At 45.9% G+C, this 16,344-nt stretch overlaps 1 protein-coding gene across 1 annotated transcript in view; it reads right to left on the bottom strand.

Annotated features, from left to right (window-relative positions):
- Positions 1 to 11,413: 11,413 nt before the first annotated feature.
- LOC142796424 (sperm-specific sodium:proton exchanger-like) overlaps positions 11,414 to 16,344 on the bottom strand; it is a 111,412-nt gene continuing 106,481 nt past the window's right edge. Inside the window, exon 3 of the transcript XR_012893831.1 lies at positions 11,414 to 15,448. The gene's annotated coding sequence lies outside the window, so the exon portion shown is untranslated. The remainder of the gene's footprint in view (positions 15,449 to 16,344) is intronic.

Below are 16,344 nucleotides of genomic sequence, written 5' to 3'. Positions count from 1 at the left end.
AGGACTTAAGCTTTCAGTCCCAAGTTCAGAAGAAAAAAAATGCCGCCATATCCACGAAGTGAATGATGATGAGTGGGCGAAGCTCCGGAGGTAAACCTGGTAAACCATGAATCCTCCGTACATTTTGCCCACTCGATTTTATTGCAACGCTCCCCCTAGCGTACGTCGCCGCACTATATCGAACGATGACACGCGCCATATGTGGCATCATTCCTATTTTATAACACCTCGCATCTTTCATAATCAACTACACGTACCGCCGTCTAGTTTATAACATCTTGCATCTTTTGGACGGACGGACGGACAGACGGGCGGGTGGACGGACGGATGGATGGACGGATGGACGGACGGACGGACGGATGGACGGACAGGCGGACGGACGGACGGATGGACGGATGGATGGACGGACGGACGGATGGATGGACGGATGGATGGATGGATGGATGGATGGATGGACGGACGGATGGATGGATGGACGGACGGACGAACGGACGGACGGACGGACGGATGGACGGATGGATGGATGGATGGATGGATGGATGGACGGACGGACGGACGGATGGACGGATGGATGGACGGACGGATGGATGGATGGACGGACGGACGGACGGACGGACGGACGGACGGATGGACGGATGGATGGATGGATGGACGGACGGACGGATGGACGGATGGACGGATGGATATGGCTGTACCCTTTAGATCGGGCGGTGGCTAGCGTAATACATAGAACTGAACGAGAGGTGGCTACATACAGGGAACGCACAGCCCACGCCTTAAGGAGCTTCGCTCCTAAAAGGCGCATCTTGTTCGCTGTAACAGTTAAGACGGTGTACGGAGAGGAGACGTTGCGGGCCAGTAAAACGACGGGCGACGGAAAGACAGCTTAATCCTCATTCAGCACAGTGGAATATGGTTCAACAGTGACACAAGTTAGGGCTTGTGGTGGGAGGCGAACAAACTCAGCTCATGAAAGCTTGTTCTGAGCCATCTACAACGTGTCGGCGGCCGTAGGCAAGTCAAGTTGCACGACGCTGGCAGAGCAGTCAATTGCAGCAGAGTGGTCAGACAAGAAATTGAGTCCAAGGTTGACGTCATGAGGACAATGAGTGAGAACATGAAATAGAATAGACCTCTGGTAGTCGGCGAATCTCGCACATGCGGAGCACATTCGGAGCACAGCCGGAGTTGCTCCACTAGCGACACGCACAAATAGGGACTCGGGTGGCGTAAGGACTTTATTTAGCCGCGCGAAGAAATCGGAGCCTATAATTGAAATAGGCGCACCGGTGACAGTGAGGGCTGTACTAGGCAGGCAACCCGCTTCTCCAAAAGCATGTTCTGGTCCGTAGTCAGGGTCAGCAGAGGGTTTTCCGGTCGGAAGTTCAATGCGGTGTCACTTCCGGGAGTTGCGTCGCCCAGACTTCCGAGTAAAGGCATCCAGTAGGGCGGGGTGACGAATAGCGACGAGGCTGAAGTGACCTGGAGCAATGATCACGCGGTGACGCTGAATGTGGCAGCGCCGCTTGTGGCATCTGAGTGCAGTCATCCCATGTGGGGCCACTCTCTCTCGTACGGAATGCACGCACTCAGCACACTAGGCAGTATATCTCTAGACACTGTAGTACCAAGGACGTAGATGAATCGCCACATGATTATCAGATTATTTTTCCCCGAAATCCATCAGGCGATGCAACGCTGCAACTGCTTTTTTTGCACGCCGATATGAAGAGATACGTATACTACGCAAAATAAAGCGACAACGAAAGCGATAACGGCATGTCACACTTTAACCTTCGTATTCACAAACGCTCTTTGACTCGAATTTAACCCTTCACTTGAAAGAGTTGAGCACGGCGCCGCTGGTCGGCTCAAAATGGCGGTGCGCTACTCTAGAATAGCTGCATATTACCACTCATATGCAGTGACTTGCCTTGCCTAGAGATGGTGCTCCCATCGGCTTTCTCAAGTGGAGTTGGAGCGTTGAGTGAAGGGCCGTTCTTGAATACGGGGGTAAGTATTCTTCAACAACTATATTATCATCAGTTATATCGATATTCACAGCAGTACACAACTACACTGTAACCATTATACTATATATACTAATAATAAATTTATGGAGTGGAAGAATGTATGCATCTTATTACATATAAGGCGACTGCGATACCTGAAATATGTGCTGTAAAAATAAAAAAAACTGAAAAAGGCATACACGTAAAATTGTACAGGTTAACATAGACAAAATAAATTAGTAAACTGGTACATTTTTCAGTTGTCGAATGAGCAATGCCTAATCATGAAGAAGACGGACGTTTGGGGTGGCTGGTACTTACTTACCTTGGGGAAAAATGATACTCGGAAAAATGCTGAGTCTAGCTCGCTTTTTTTTTCATTAACGTTACGGTTATTGAAAAAAACGTTCGGTTCTTCATGAAACACATGGTGTAGTTTTTTTCGCCCAAGACAAAAACGTGAATTAGTTTCCAGGGTTACCTTTCTATCCCTTTTTCGTTTTCACATTTAAATTTGAAGTACTTTTCACAACATCCCTATATTTTATTTGAAATAATGGTCTGTTTGTTCTGAATAATATTGTGTCTGTCAAATAACAACGAGCTTTTGCATTTACACTTGTTTCTTCCACAGTACAGGAGAGTGAATGGGGCGCATTATAAATAACACGAAGGAGCCACTACATCGCAGCATATTTTATATGTTTTATTGATAATCATTATCCTACACATAGTCAGTGGTGCAACCAGAAAACGTTTTGCGCGCCCACGGATGAACACACGCATGCACTCATGCACGCCCGCACGCATACAAACATGAATAACATGACAAGAGTACGTTTTTGAAAAGACCTCTGTCACATGTGTCTAAAATAAAATTTATAAATCTATGGGCCCTTATCCAGTTAAAAATTTAATATCAGTTAACCGTAAAGTCTGTATGACGAAACGATTATTGTATACGCCAATGTACTGGGAAAACATGGGTCTGAACGAAAGGTGCTGCCAAAATGCATTAACTGAAAAACCTCCTTTCATTGAAGCTCTTTCTACCTCCCTCTCAAACAAGATGCACTAGTGAAAGATCATTGGTGGTCATCATAGAAGACACATCGCTTCCCTTCTTTTCATCTATTTATTTATGATTGTTACTGTTACATACTACGAGATATGCAGTTGCGTCTGCGAAAACCTCTTAAGCGCGATGTCTTTCGATTCCACGCACATATTTATCCGATACTAGAAAACTGTGAACTGCTTTTTGCTTCGCTGTTTATATAGTATAGCAAGAGAACTTATCCACTCAGCGCCTGATCAGGAAACTGACAGAGCGCCTGTTTTTTTTGGTATTGTATAAATTTTACGCGAAGCGCCGTCGAGTGACAATGGAAGCGGCAGAGCTGATCGTTGTGTGGGTAGCATGGCCGAGCGGTCTAAGGCGCTGGTTTCAGGCACTAGTCTTATCGGGGGCGTGGCTTCATATCCCACAACTGCCAGAGTTGTTATTTTAATGTGATAGTTTTATAGGGACACTCTCGGTTGGATTTCGCCGCTGTTGTCGGCGTAGGCATCGATGTCGTGCACCGTATATGTGTACGTATTTATATATATATATAAATGCAAGAAAGAAAAAAATGCCGCCATATCTACGAAGTGAATGATGATGAGTGGGCGAAGCTCCGGAGGTAAACCTGGTAAACCATGAATCCTTCGTACATTTTGCCCACTCGATTTTATTGCAACGCTCCCCCTAGCGTACGTCGCCGCACTATATCGAACGATGACACGCGCCATATGTGGCATCATTCCTATTTTATAACACCTCGCATCTTTCATAATCAACTACACGTACCGCCGTCTAGTTTATAACATCTTGCATTTTTTGGACGGATGGACGGACGGACGGACGGATGGACGGACGGACGGACGGACGGATTGACGGATGGACGGACGGACGGATGGATGAATGGATGGACGGACGGATGGACGGATGGATATGACTGTACCCTTTAGATCGGGCGGTGGCTAGCGTAATACTTAGAACTGAACGAGAGGTGGCTACATACAGGGGACGCACAGCGCACGCCTTAAGGAGCTTCGCTCCTAAAAAATCAAGAAACAAGGCTTCATTGCGCGGTTTCAAACGTGACACCTCCGCGTCGTGAACGCGAGGCGTTAACCACTGAGCCACCGAGGAGTACCTCCTTCAAAGATCGAACGGAGAGCTATTTATATCTACTACTTCCGCTGTTGGCGGGCATCTTGAGGGGTGTGGGGGAACTATCATGTTTTCAGCATTATCAGCAAGATGGCGCAATGAGCGGGCGGCGGCTCTCATCTCTCATGCGTATGCTTTGGCCCGCGCAGAGGAAAGGAGTAAACGACCTCTCGCGCGCCCTTATTTACCGGTGCGGAGGATAATGCGTCTCTGCTGGCGTTGGGCTTGCACTGCAACGTATATGTGGTAGTTACGGGGTGCAAAAAAGGTCGCTGCAATTGTTTCACAGCCTCCGTTTGCGAAAAGGGCGCGCTTTTAAGACACAGCGAAGTCACAACAGAGACGCTTATTCGCGTTAATCTTTACCTGTGAGTACGTTTTGTGCGTTATTTGTGCAGAAGAAACGCGGGGCACGTTTAAATCTGCTTGCCATTCTGCGCGTGACCTTCCAATTTGTTGCTATCGTGTTCAATGCTTCGCCTTTCCGACTAAGCTGTGACTTTTTTTTTTGCTGCAAACGTAAGTTTTAAGATTTAGGGTAGCGTTATACAAGCCACAGCCGATGTTAACCAGTGTTATAAAAGAGAGCACTGGGCTATGAAGCTCAATTAAAAAGAGGATTTATTTGGTAGAAAAAGCAATGACGTCGTGTCAATTTATTAGGAAAACGGTTATAAAATAATAGAGGCAACTATTGTGATTGATTTTGAAGTTCGCTTATTACGTTATTCACAGCTGCCCAATACGAAAAAAAAAATAACACGCTTCTTCACCACCCTTACAGCTTGACTCAATAATCGCTATGCAAAAGATGTTCTCCCGCTTTACTGTTCCTTAGAAGTTTTCAATTTTGGCAAATAGTGCGTCCCATCTCCAAGAAGGACTACTGGCTGAAGGGTATAATACCGGGGACTACAGGAACACTTACAAGCATGTGGCTGTTGTCTGGGTAGCGATGAACTTTCCACAAATCAGGAAACATTCACCCGCACTAGGCATTCGTCGCGTACATCGGCCTATTGTGTGACGTGACGCTAAATATAGCTCCGGAGCTGTGGCGGCCGCTGCGAGCGCTAAATAGTGCGTGCCCAACACGCATGCGTTTCTTTATCGTTTTGGCCAGGAACCAAAGTAAGAATCTGCAGTGTCATAATTTCGCCATTACAACTTATCATCAAGAAGAGGGACGTTTGGGATAGTCGGTACTTATCTTGGTGGAAAATAGGTGCTCAGAAAAATATGGACGAAGAACAATTGATTGATATGTGGGGTTTAACGTCCCAAAACCACTATATGATTATGAGAGACGCCGTAGTGGAGGGCTCCGGAAATTTAGACCACCTGGGGTTCTTTAACGTGCACCCAAATCTGAGTACACGGGCCTACAACATTTCCGCCTCCATCGTAAATGCAGCCGCCACAGCCGGGATTCGAACCCGCGCCCTGCGGGTCAGCAGCCGAGTACCTTAGCCACTAGACCACCGCGGCGGGGCTGGACGAAGAACAAACCGAACAACGAGAGTGCTAGCTCGCCACTTCACGATTATTAAAAAAAATAACTTTAATTTATAATGCTTCTCATGGAGCACGAAGTATTGTTCTCCTCGCTCAGTAGAAAAACTCGAATTACTTTCCTTATTGCAATCGTTTCACCCGGGCTCATGCGACTGTATGTTAGATATAGTGATGTCAAACTCTTAATCGCTAAGGAGGAGCTGCTCCATCGCAATGGTCTTTTCTGCTGCAGTGATAAATATCACACACTCAGTTCAGTGAGTGGTGCTACTAGAAATGTTTGACGTGAAACGAACGCACATGAGAGTTTTCCTGTGCTGCTCGACGTGACACGAGCCATGTTGAAGGTTTTAAATTTTGCTTGCTTGCGTATATATAAACGCACTAATACAAACGCACGTGCGTTCATGGAATAAAGTATAATTAAACACCCTCTCCCCCTTCTCCACTCCTCAAAAAAAATTCTCGCTACGTCCCGGATCTGCTCACGAGAATGGGAAGCTATGAATTGCTTTTCGCTTAAATGTATATGCAGTAAAAGCGTGTTCGTTTGACACTCGCTAGTTCATAAAATGTGATAATTCCAACGTATATACATTGCTCAGTGATATCAGACCCTCGCGCAGTTTAATAATGCTTGTAGCAGGGCAAGCTGCTTTATGCTTCAAGATAGAACGGTTTTACCACATCCAGTTAACAGGTCATATTTGGCCGCGACTCACGTATTTTGAACTGTCGAAGCTGAGAAGCGCCGCAAATGTGCGGCACAGAGGAAAGAAAGGCTGTTTGCGGACAGCCGAAACGCCCTGGGATTTCAGAAAGGGCGCCGTCGTGATAAGTTTGGTACGCATTGAGGTGTGCATTCAGAGCATGCTTCAAATTTAGACACAGGAATCTCGCTCCGTTTATATAATAAACAAAGGTACAACTGAGGAAATCGCGACCTTTACACGCTGCTTTTATGCAATGTAAATACTGCATTTATATATACCTCAAGAAAAGGAATGCGCATTGATTCAACAGATATCTGTTTATTGTTTTCATAATACTTTGGATGATTCGGCTTTATTTTTTTGATTAGGCCCTTTTCACGGCCCCGTGAAGTATAAATTAAAGTGCTCTTATTGTATGGCATTCTAAGAAAAAAATATGCCATGAGCATTTGAATTAGGAAAGAAACAGTGCCCATGCTTTGGCTGCAGTGTTGTGTTTTTTATCCGCAAAGCCGTGTCGCTGGCACACCTGGTAGCGTGGCCGAGTAGTCTCCACTTTCGGCTTCGGTGGGAGACGGACGTGTGATGGCTCGCTCCGTGCGAGGTGCTTCGGCGGCCGCTGCTGGCCGCGGTGTTAGGTTTCCTTCTGCACCATCAGATTACCGGTTTTTGTGGCCTACATTGCCGTCGGGTGACAGTATGGAAGAGTGTGTGTTTCTGCACGGGGATTTGGAAAAAAGACCATACCGGTTGGAAGACTTTCGGGCCCCGTTGGAAGAAGTGGGACTCATCAAGGCGATCACTGGCATTGGAGCCTTCCAGATGAATCACGTCTGGCTGGTGAAGATGCGAAGCAAGGATGACAAAGATGCATTACTCAAGACAGGTGGACTCCGAGTCAAGGGTGGCTTTTGTGCTATCATCGACCCTATCCAACATGATGTAACCGTGAAAATCCACTGGGTTGACTTTGCGGTCTCGAATGAGAGCATTAGACAAACGTTAGATGAGTTTGGTGAAGTTCTGGAGGTTTCCAACGACAACTGGACCGTCGCGGGCTTTGAACACGCGATATCGACGACGAGGGTGGTGCGACTGAAACTGAAGGAAGGCGTGGTGCTAGAAGACTTGCCGCACATTTTTAAGATTGGAGGGAGCACCGTCCTTCTTGTGGCCCCGGGTTGGGCACCGCTTTGCCTAAGGTGTCACATGCAAGGACATATACGACGAGACTGCCAGACTCCCCGCTATGGTGTATGCCGAGCGTTTGGCATTGAAAGTCAAGATTGCGTCAGGAGTTATGCCAGAGTTACGAAGACCGTGCTGCCAACAGACGACGCCCAAGATAATGTAATGGACGCCGAAGAGGCTGAGAAGTTAGCCTCTGGCAGCAATGCCGTGTCTTTCGTGTCCTTCTTGTCTCTGTGTCGTCGTTTTGTTCTCGCGCTATAACTATCGTCATGCCATACCAACTAGCCCAAGCTGCCACACTTCACGACGGCACGGTTCAGGCAACTGGAGAAGAGACAGCCGACGCGACAACGCAAGATAGCAAAGACTCAACGAAAGAATCCGAGGAGTTGGCCGCAACAGGCGGCCAGCAGGACATTCAAGAATCGATGGAGGAAGACATGGGTACCAGTGGCGAGATCGCTACGCCAGAAGCCAGCACAAAGTCTCCGGAAGCGACCACGGGACGCGGCAAGCATTACCGAGTGGAGAGCACGGAACGCAACCTGAAACACCCGGAGCGTCTGTGGCATCGCGTCACGGGCGCTTAGAGTAAAAAAGATGCCCTCGAAACCCGGTCGGCGTCATCGTCGTCGGTTCGGGGACAGGATCTAGACGCGTAAGACCCCGGTTTTCCCACTGCAAGGTATACGAGACACGGTAAGTGCAGCATTGTAGTTTTCATCTTTGTCATCAACATGGCTAGCATGACTGCGCCTTTACGCATTGGTACGCTGAATGTACGCTGAATGTCTAGGAACGCGTCGCAAACAGTACCAGTTGAAACGCTTGATGCAAGAAAAAGACCTTGACTTGCTCGCGATCCAGAAGACTAAAGTTAGTACTGAGGACGCGACTGATAGCTTGGTAGCAGAATTTTCATTGCGGTACAATGCGTGTGTGAGCTATGCAGTGGGAGCATCAGCCGGATGTATTATTTTTGTCAAGAACTCTCTTGGTATTGTAGTGGAAGAGGTCAAAAGTTGCCTACATGGGCGTTTTGTTTTGTGTGACTTTTGTTACGGGAACACTCAATTTAGAGTTGTCTGTGTATAGGCACATACAAATTCGAGAGACAGGTGTTTGTTTTTTCGGGAAATGCAAGCGTACTTTGAATGCCAGAAATGTGTGAATCTGTTGGGTGACTTCAATTGTGTTTTGACCTAAGAAGATTGCACGTATACTGCTAAATTAGGTAATGAAAGCGTTGGTTTGCTTAGAGACAGCCTTAATAAGTACTTTTTACATGACGTAGCTCTGTTTGTGATGGGTGGCAGTCGCCAACACTTCACACATTTTCAAGGTTCAAGCCACGCACGACTAGATCGAGCATATGTCTGTTCTGAGATAGTACCTTTATGTCAGAACTATGACGTTTATGCTGTTTCCTTAAGTGATCATTGCTTAGTTTCGTTTGAGATAGGTTGAAAGTGCAAAAAGAAGGTTGTATGGGAAACATGGAAACTGAATACTAAGATAATTACGCACGAAGGGTTTGTACATAAGACAAAGAAGGAAATCGAGAATTTTTCAAAAACGCAGAAAGGAGTGCCACGGAAAGATGGGAATTATTTAAGCAAAAGAAAAAAATGAACGCAATAGAGCGTGGTTGCTACATGCAGTATCAAGCTCGAAAACAGGAACGTGAGCTACGGGCAGAGCTAAATGATTTCGTGAATATTGAAGCAGAAAACCCGGGCTTATTCACACATCAACTACAGGTTGTCAAAAAAAATTGAATGTCTTGAAGAAGATAAATATAAAGGCGCAATTATACGAGCAAGAGCTGAGAGATACCTCGTGGGTGAAGCCCCGACAAAGCGAGCCTTGTCAGATCAAAAGGCATATGCGCGAGCTCACGACATACTAGAGATAGAATGGAATGGTAAAATATTGAAAGAACATAAAGATAATATGAAAGTTTTTGAAAACTATTATCAGGACTTGTTTTCTTATCGCGAACCAAAGGAGCCGGGTTTTGTAGATGAGTTCTTGATAGAAATGCCGACACTTAATGCTGAGGACACAAATTTATTGGAAATGTCTATTAGTATAGGGGAAATCGAGAAGGCTATCGATGATCTCGGCATGGGCAAATCACCTGGTCCAGATGGCATTAATGCCGCCTTTTACAAGGCGTTCAAGGAGGATAGGCCGCCGCATTGCATGAGGTTTTTTCAGAGTCTTTAGATTGCGGAACTCTGCCTCCATCGTTTAATCGAGCACACACCGTGCTGATTCCTAAAGGGAAAGAGCAACATGTTTTACGCAAAGTGACAGGATACAGGCCAATCACGCTAACAAACGTAGATTATAAAGTGTTTATGAAAGTTCTGGCTAGGAGGGTGCAAGGAGTTATATACAAGTTGGTCGGGTCACATCAGATTTGTGGCATCAAGCGTAGGAGAATATTCACGAATATTCATGTTGTCAGGAGCATTTTGGAGTATTGTGATGCTGCGCTTCTAAAAGTAGCTATGTTGCAAATTGATCTAGCCAAGGCTTTCGACATGGTTCCACACAATATACTCTTCATGCTAGCTGAGTACGTTGGTCTTGGTGCGATCATATGTAAAGGTATTAAATTTGCATACAAAAGTTCAACCACAAATTTATTTGTAAATAGAGAACTCTTACAGCGCCTACAAGTACTTTCCTCCGTGCGCCAGGGGTGTCCTTTAAGTCCTTTTCTCTTCGCTCTATTTTTGGAACCATTGTGTCAGAAAGTGATTCACCATGCAGGGATTAATGGTTTCAGGTTGCAGTCAAGTAAAGTGCGTGTTTTGGCATACGCCGACTATATTGCTTTTTTTGCTGTTGATAGAGAGAGTGTCACTTCGTTATTAAAAATCACTCAAAGGTGTTGTGACACGAGTGAAAGTTTAATGAACAAAGAAAAAAGCTTTGGTTTATGGCATGGTGATTGGGACCTTACGCCCAGTTCCTTTGGAAATATTCAGTGGCTCACGACGCCTAGTCGTTACCTAGGGGTACCATTGGACATGTATCAAGACAGTGAATTATTTTGGCTTGAAAAGACTGAAGAACTGCGCGCGACCGCCGAAGGATGGGGCAGTCGAGGCTTATCAATTTTCTCTCGGTCAGCTGTATGCAACGTGTTTCTGGCTGCTAAAATTATGTACCTTTCGCAAGTACTTAGTTGCAAGCGTAAAAGCATTCACAAAGTCCACAAAATATTCGCCACGTTCATCTGGAGCTCTACGTGGGAGAGAACATCCAGAACGAACTTGTTTCGGCGAGTTAAGCAAGGAGGGCTGTCTCTGTGCCATCCATTTCTTAACCAAGTAATATCACGTTTCCTGCTCATTAGAGACCAGAGAGACTCTTTTTTACGTTCTTTATTTCAAACAACGCTGTTACACTACATGGCAGACTTCTTTGTATCTTCAGACAGGCGAGAACGACACACCTTGTCACCGTTCTTGCGCGAAGTTGTGTTCTCATATCGTTTCTTAAGGGCGAGGTTTTCGATAGACTACCTAACTAATGTGAAAAGAAAGCGCCTTATGAAAGACCTAACACAGAATGTTTTTCCTGTGCCCCTGTACCGTTCAAGGTATGAAAAATCATATGGTCATGACGTACTGAAGCGAGTGAAAAACATGTGTATACCACCCAATGTGAAAACCTTCTTTTTTAAACTTCATACGGGAACCTTGCCAGTAAAAACGTGGCTTGAAGAGAGAGAGATGTATGTACCATGGGGAAGCAGCTGTCTCCTGTGTAACAAACCTGAGACCATTTAACATGTATTTATTGATTGTAAGAATGCTAGTTTCTTTTGGCACGTTTTACAGAGGACTTTAAAAAAAGATTTACCTCTTACTTCATATGGAATTCGTTTTTTGCCTTGTGATAGTTCTGTGCAAAATTTGGATGTTATATTTTTACTTGGTCTTCATTCGGTTTGGCGTAGTATGCTATAGTACAGACACTGTGATGTGAGAGTTCTATCCGTTAATGAGTGTTTCGTGGAAGCTGTTATGAAAGTGCGAGATGTGTATAAGACTACCGACTGTGTTGAATATGTAATATCTTTGTTTGACGCGTTATCACGCATGAAATACGTGTGATGCTGATTGTCATATTAGCTTGACCTGTAGTCAAGAAGGCAATAAAGAAAAAAAAGGTAGTCTACGGCGCTGGTAGTGCTGGTTTGGCACTACTGAAGTGAATCTGCTTTCCAGACCTTTACCGATTGCCTCTAAGGTAGTGGTCATTTCTTGTGCCGACAGATTATCACAAGCTACATTAACTAGTGATGGCAAGATTTTCCGAGCTCTCATATATCAGAACAGTGCTTTCATATGTTTAGGCTTCGACAGGTATTCATAATGCCTTCTGTCATAATCTTGTTTAGCCTGAGCTACCGTTCTTTTAAAGCCCGCAGCAATGAATTTATAATCGGCCCAGTTTTGTGGGGATTGATTATGTAAGAGCTGCTTCCAAGCTGCCTGACGTCGTCGGTGCTCTCTTGTACATTCATCATTCCACCAACGGCTATATACTCTTTTTGTGGATTCAATAGTAAATTCGGCTCTTTTGTAGGATCGTTTAATGACTGCGTTTATTTTCAGTGCTTTCTTATCATCGCTCTCTTCCGAGTGAACAGCCAGTGCTGACTTCAGGTCATTCCTAAATTTAGTGTAATTACAAATACTCTTACATTTGAACAAGATAGAATTATCGGACAAGAAATTTCAAAACTTATCGGTAAGTGGTCACTGTTGGCGGCACAGTCCAGCGCTTTCCAAGAAGAAGTAGTAATGGCTGAACTGACAAAACTTAAATCTAAGGCCGACCTGGAGTGATTACGAATAAATGTGGGGGTTCTTACGTTGAGGCACGTCAGGTCATTAGCCATTGTCCACTCCCACAAGCGTTTCCCACTAAGATCAGTTCTAAAACCCCAACTCGTGTGGTGGGAATTAAAGTCTCCAACTAAAACTTTGTCTTTGCACCACGATTTTGTAGCTAGATCCAAACTTCGTGTGTCTTGAACTCCATCCGGAAAATACATATTAACTAAAGTGAAAGGAGTGCAGTTGGGCAGTGTAATGTCTACTGCCAAAATTTCGCATTCTGGCGACATATGTTTGTATGAGCATTTGACTTTCATACTAATGCTATTATTAATAAAGAGAGCTAGACCCCCACCTCTCGATGAACGGTCTAATCGAAAAGATTGGAAGTTATTTAAATGGAACAAATTATGTACAGATAGCCATGTCTCTTGTAATGCTATAATATCAGGAGCGAATTTAGAGGTCAAGTATACCAAATCCGTAGATGCAGAATGGATTGATCGGCAATTCTAATGGAGAATCTTAAGCGACCCTATGGTTTCGAAAGAGCTGCTTCCGCTATAGCTTTCTATAGAATGTTTTCTTTCAAGAAATCCCTCTTTGAAAGGCTCTCCTTGTCTTTCAGATATTTTTTGTTCTTTGTTTGTTTCGGTGAGTTAGTTTTCTTTGACACAGGGGATCTAGATCTCTTCAGGGACCTAGGGTCCAAATCCATGTCATCAGAATCTATTGTATATGCAGCTTTGTCCTCACTTACACTCTGTATATCTACTGCAGAGGGTGCTGTAGACGGAGAATACGATGGTGCGGTTTCAAATTCCTCATTTCGGCTGTGGACGCCTATTGCAGAGGCTCCTGCGGGCTGATAATACGATGGCGCAGTTTCAGATTCACCATCAGCTATTGGTCGTGAACTCTCAACATGTTGGGATACTAGGCCTGACTCTCCCGCTGTACCAAATATGCGAGTCATCTGGTTAGCCAAAATTTGAGATAGAGAATCGCAAATGTTAGCAGTCAGTCGTTCCATGGCTATTTCTAGAGCGTTTTCTATGGCCTCCGCTATATTCAGGGAAATCGACCCATTTATTTCCGAGAGATGTCGTGCTGCAACACTGGCATACCCCTGAGTTCTAGTCTGTATTTCCGCTAGGGCTTCTCGTCGAGAACAGCGCCTACGCCCTATAATTTCAAGAATTTGCATTTCTCGAGCCTTTGCAGAACAATCAGGATTATCTGCACAGTGTTGTTCGTTGCAGAGACAACATTTCTCTTCTTTAGCTTTGCAGTAATTTGTTTCGTGGTTGTCACCACACACTCGGCATCTGAGCTCTGACCTGCATCCTTTAATAGTGTGACCGTATCGCCAGCACTTCGTACACTGGAGTGGTCGCGGTGATAGCGGTTCCACTCTGTATATTAGTGGCCATGCCTTGATTTCGCTTGGGAGATTCGCTCCAGCAAAGGTTACAATTACTGACTCCGTCGGCGTCTTCTGCTTCTCTGCTAGTCGTGAACACCTATAAACGGAAATAGCGCCAGTCACGGCAAACATCTCTAATACCTCAGACGGGGTCAAGTTAACATCGACACCGCGAACAATACCTTTCACACATGCCAGATGCGGGGGAATAAAGGCGCTCACCGGATTGGTCGCGAAACTCGAGCACTTCAATAGGTCTTGGACACAGAGCTGATCAGATGAAAAACATAGAATACCACCTCTGCCGAACTGGTGGACCTCTGTGATGCTGTGAAAGTGAAACGTCGCAGCTCTAAGCTCCGCCTGGATCACTTTCGGATTCTTCATCCGAATGAAGCCGTCATTGCTAGGGACGAGGGCCACAGGAACTGCGGGAATGCCGTTGCGTAGAAACTGATCCACTGGTATTTCCTGTGGCGGAAGTGAAGCAGACCAGAGGCAAGCCCCTGGTCCAGGTGAAGAAAACTGCATCTAAGTGAACTTTCTAGCCCTAAAAGCGCTTACTTAGCTGTAAACGCACTATAGGAACACCTAATAAAGACAAAGAAACCACAGCCACTACACAAACTTAGGCCAAAACCCTAGAGCAAGCACGACCAGCTACTTGCGTGTTCGAGCAATCAGCAAAGGTGTCGTCTTGCGGGCTGTATCAAGCAAAGGTGTCGTCTGGTGTTGCAAAGGCAGTTTTTTCTTTGTCTGTTTCGTGCACAGGTATTTGCCAATAACCAGACCGTAGATCGAGGCTGGATAAAAATTCAGCACCATGCAGAGAGTCAAGTGCATCGTCGATTCGTGGGATCGGGTACACGTCTTTGCGCGTGATCTTATTAAGTGCTCGATAATCGACGCAGAATCGCACCGAACCATCCTTCTTTCGGACTAGCACTACAGATGATGACCACAGGCTTGACGAAGGCCGGATAACATCTCATTTGAGCATATCAGCATCGTTGTTCTCAATTGTTTTCCGCTCTGCGAATGGCATTCGATATGGGCGGCGGCGTGCAATTGTATTGCCTTCCGTTTCAATTCTATGTACGGCGACGGAAGTGCGACCCAAAAGCTTGGAATTCACATGAAATGAAGCACTGTGTTTTTGAAGGATACCTAAAAGTTCTTGTTTTTGCGCTGACGTAAGATTGGGATTTATTGTGGCTGTTAAAGCAGCCGTTTTAGCATCGTCACCATTACTCGTAGAGAAAGATGACGCGTCCGCGTGAAGGGGCACCAAAGAAAGTGGTTTGGTATCTAAGAAGCAAGCTACACTGGTGCCCTGGGGCAGTGCAAAAAGCAAAGAAGTAGGGTTAACTGCCGTAACTAATGCTCTGCCATCATGAAAGCGCACCAGGCTAGGAGCGATGGTAAGCCTACCAGAGATGTAGCGTCCACACGGTGCCAGGAACACATCACCAGTACTGAGTCTGATGTCAGGGTCAGAATATGCTCATTACCTGGAGGAATAAAACAGTCATTAGCGGTGACGAAACGCTGGCTATGAGCATCTTTATCGGACGAAAGCGCATTATCTGACATTAGAATGACCCTCTGACGGCAAGATATCACGGCTGAAGCTGAAGAGAGAAAGGCCCATCCTAAAATGAGTGCATTAGTACACTATGACAGAACGAGGTACTGTATATGGTGAAGGATGCCGTCAATAAAAACTCGTGCTGTGCAAACACCAGAAGGCTGAACGAAAACCGCATTAGCGTAGTGAAGGGGAGGGCCATCATACGGTGTCTTCACTTTGCGCAAACGGGAACACAAGTCCACACTAATAACTGAGAACGATGCACCTGTGTCCACCAAGGCTTCAGTCCATATACCCTCAACACACACTGAAAGTACATTTGAAGGGCGTTCCGGAGGAGTTCGATGCAGTCCGCCAAATGCAGCTTTCCCTACTGAAGCTGCACTGTTTAGTTTTCCGGGTGATGATCAGACGCCGTGGTAGCCGGACAAAGTGGTGACGAGGAACGGCGCATAGGTGACGGGGAACGACGGCGCGAGGAGCGGAAGGTACTGGCTGCATCGAAGTGCTGCGGAGATGGTGAGCGGCGTTGGTATAGTTGGTATGGGTGGCGATGTTGTGGAGCAGGGGCAAAGTCATCCTTCTCGTAGTCACCATAGCCCCGCCTTTCGTCTTGTTGACGTCGACGACAGAACCGTGAGATGTGGCCACGTATTCCGCAATAATAGCAAATCGGTCGAGATGGACGCCAGGCATGGAAAGAAGGAGGCGGTGCCCTTGGGGCGAGGACATTTAGGGAGGGCTGCGTAGTTGACACGTACTGCGGTGATTGCTGAGAAGGTGACGCTGCAACCACCTGAGCGTATGTCGGCTTTG

This window comes from Rhipicephalus microplus, chromosome 2 (assembly GCF_043290135.1).
Source record: "Rhipicephalus microplus isolate Deutch F79 chromosome 2, USDA_Rmic, whole genome shotgun sequence".
Classification (NCBI taxonomy): Eukaryota; Metazoa; Arthropoda; class Arachnida; order Ixodida; family Ixodidae; genus Rhipicephalus; species Rhipicephalus microplus.
The sequence above is the reverse complement of the archived record's forward strand: the minus strand, read 5'-3'. Positions and strand labels throughout refer to the sequence as shown.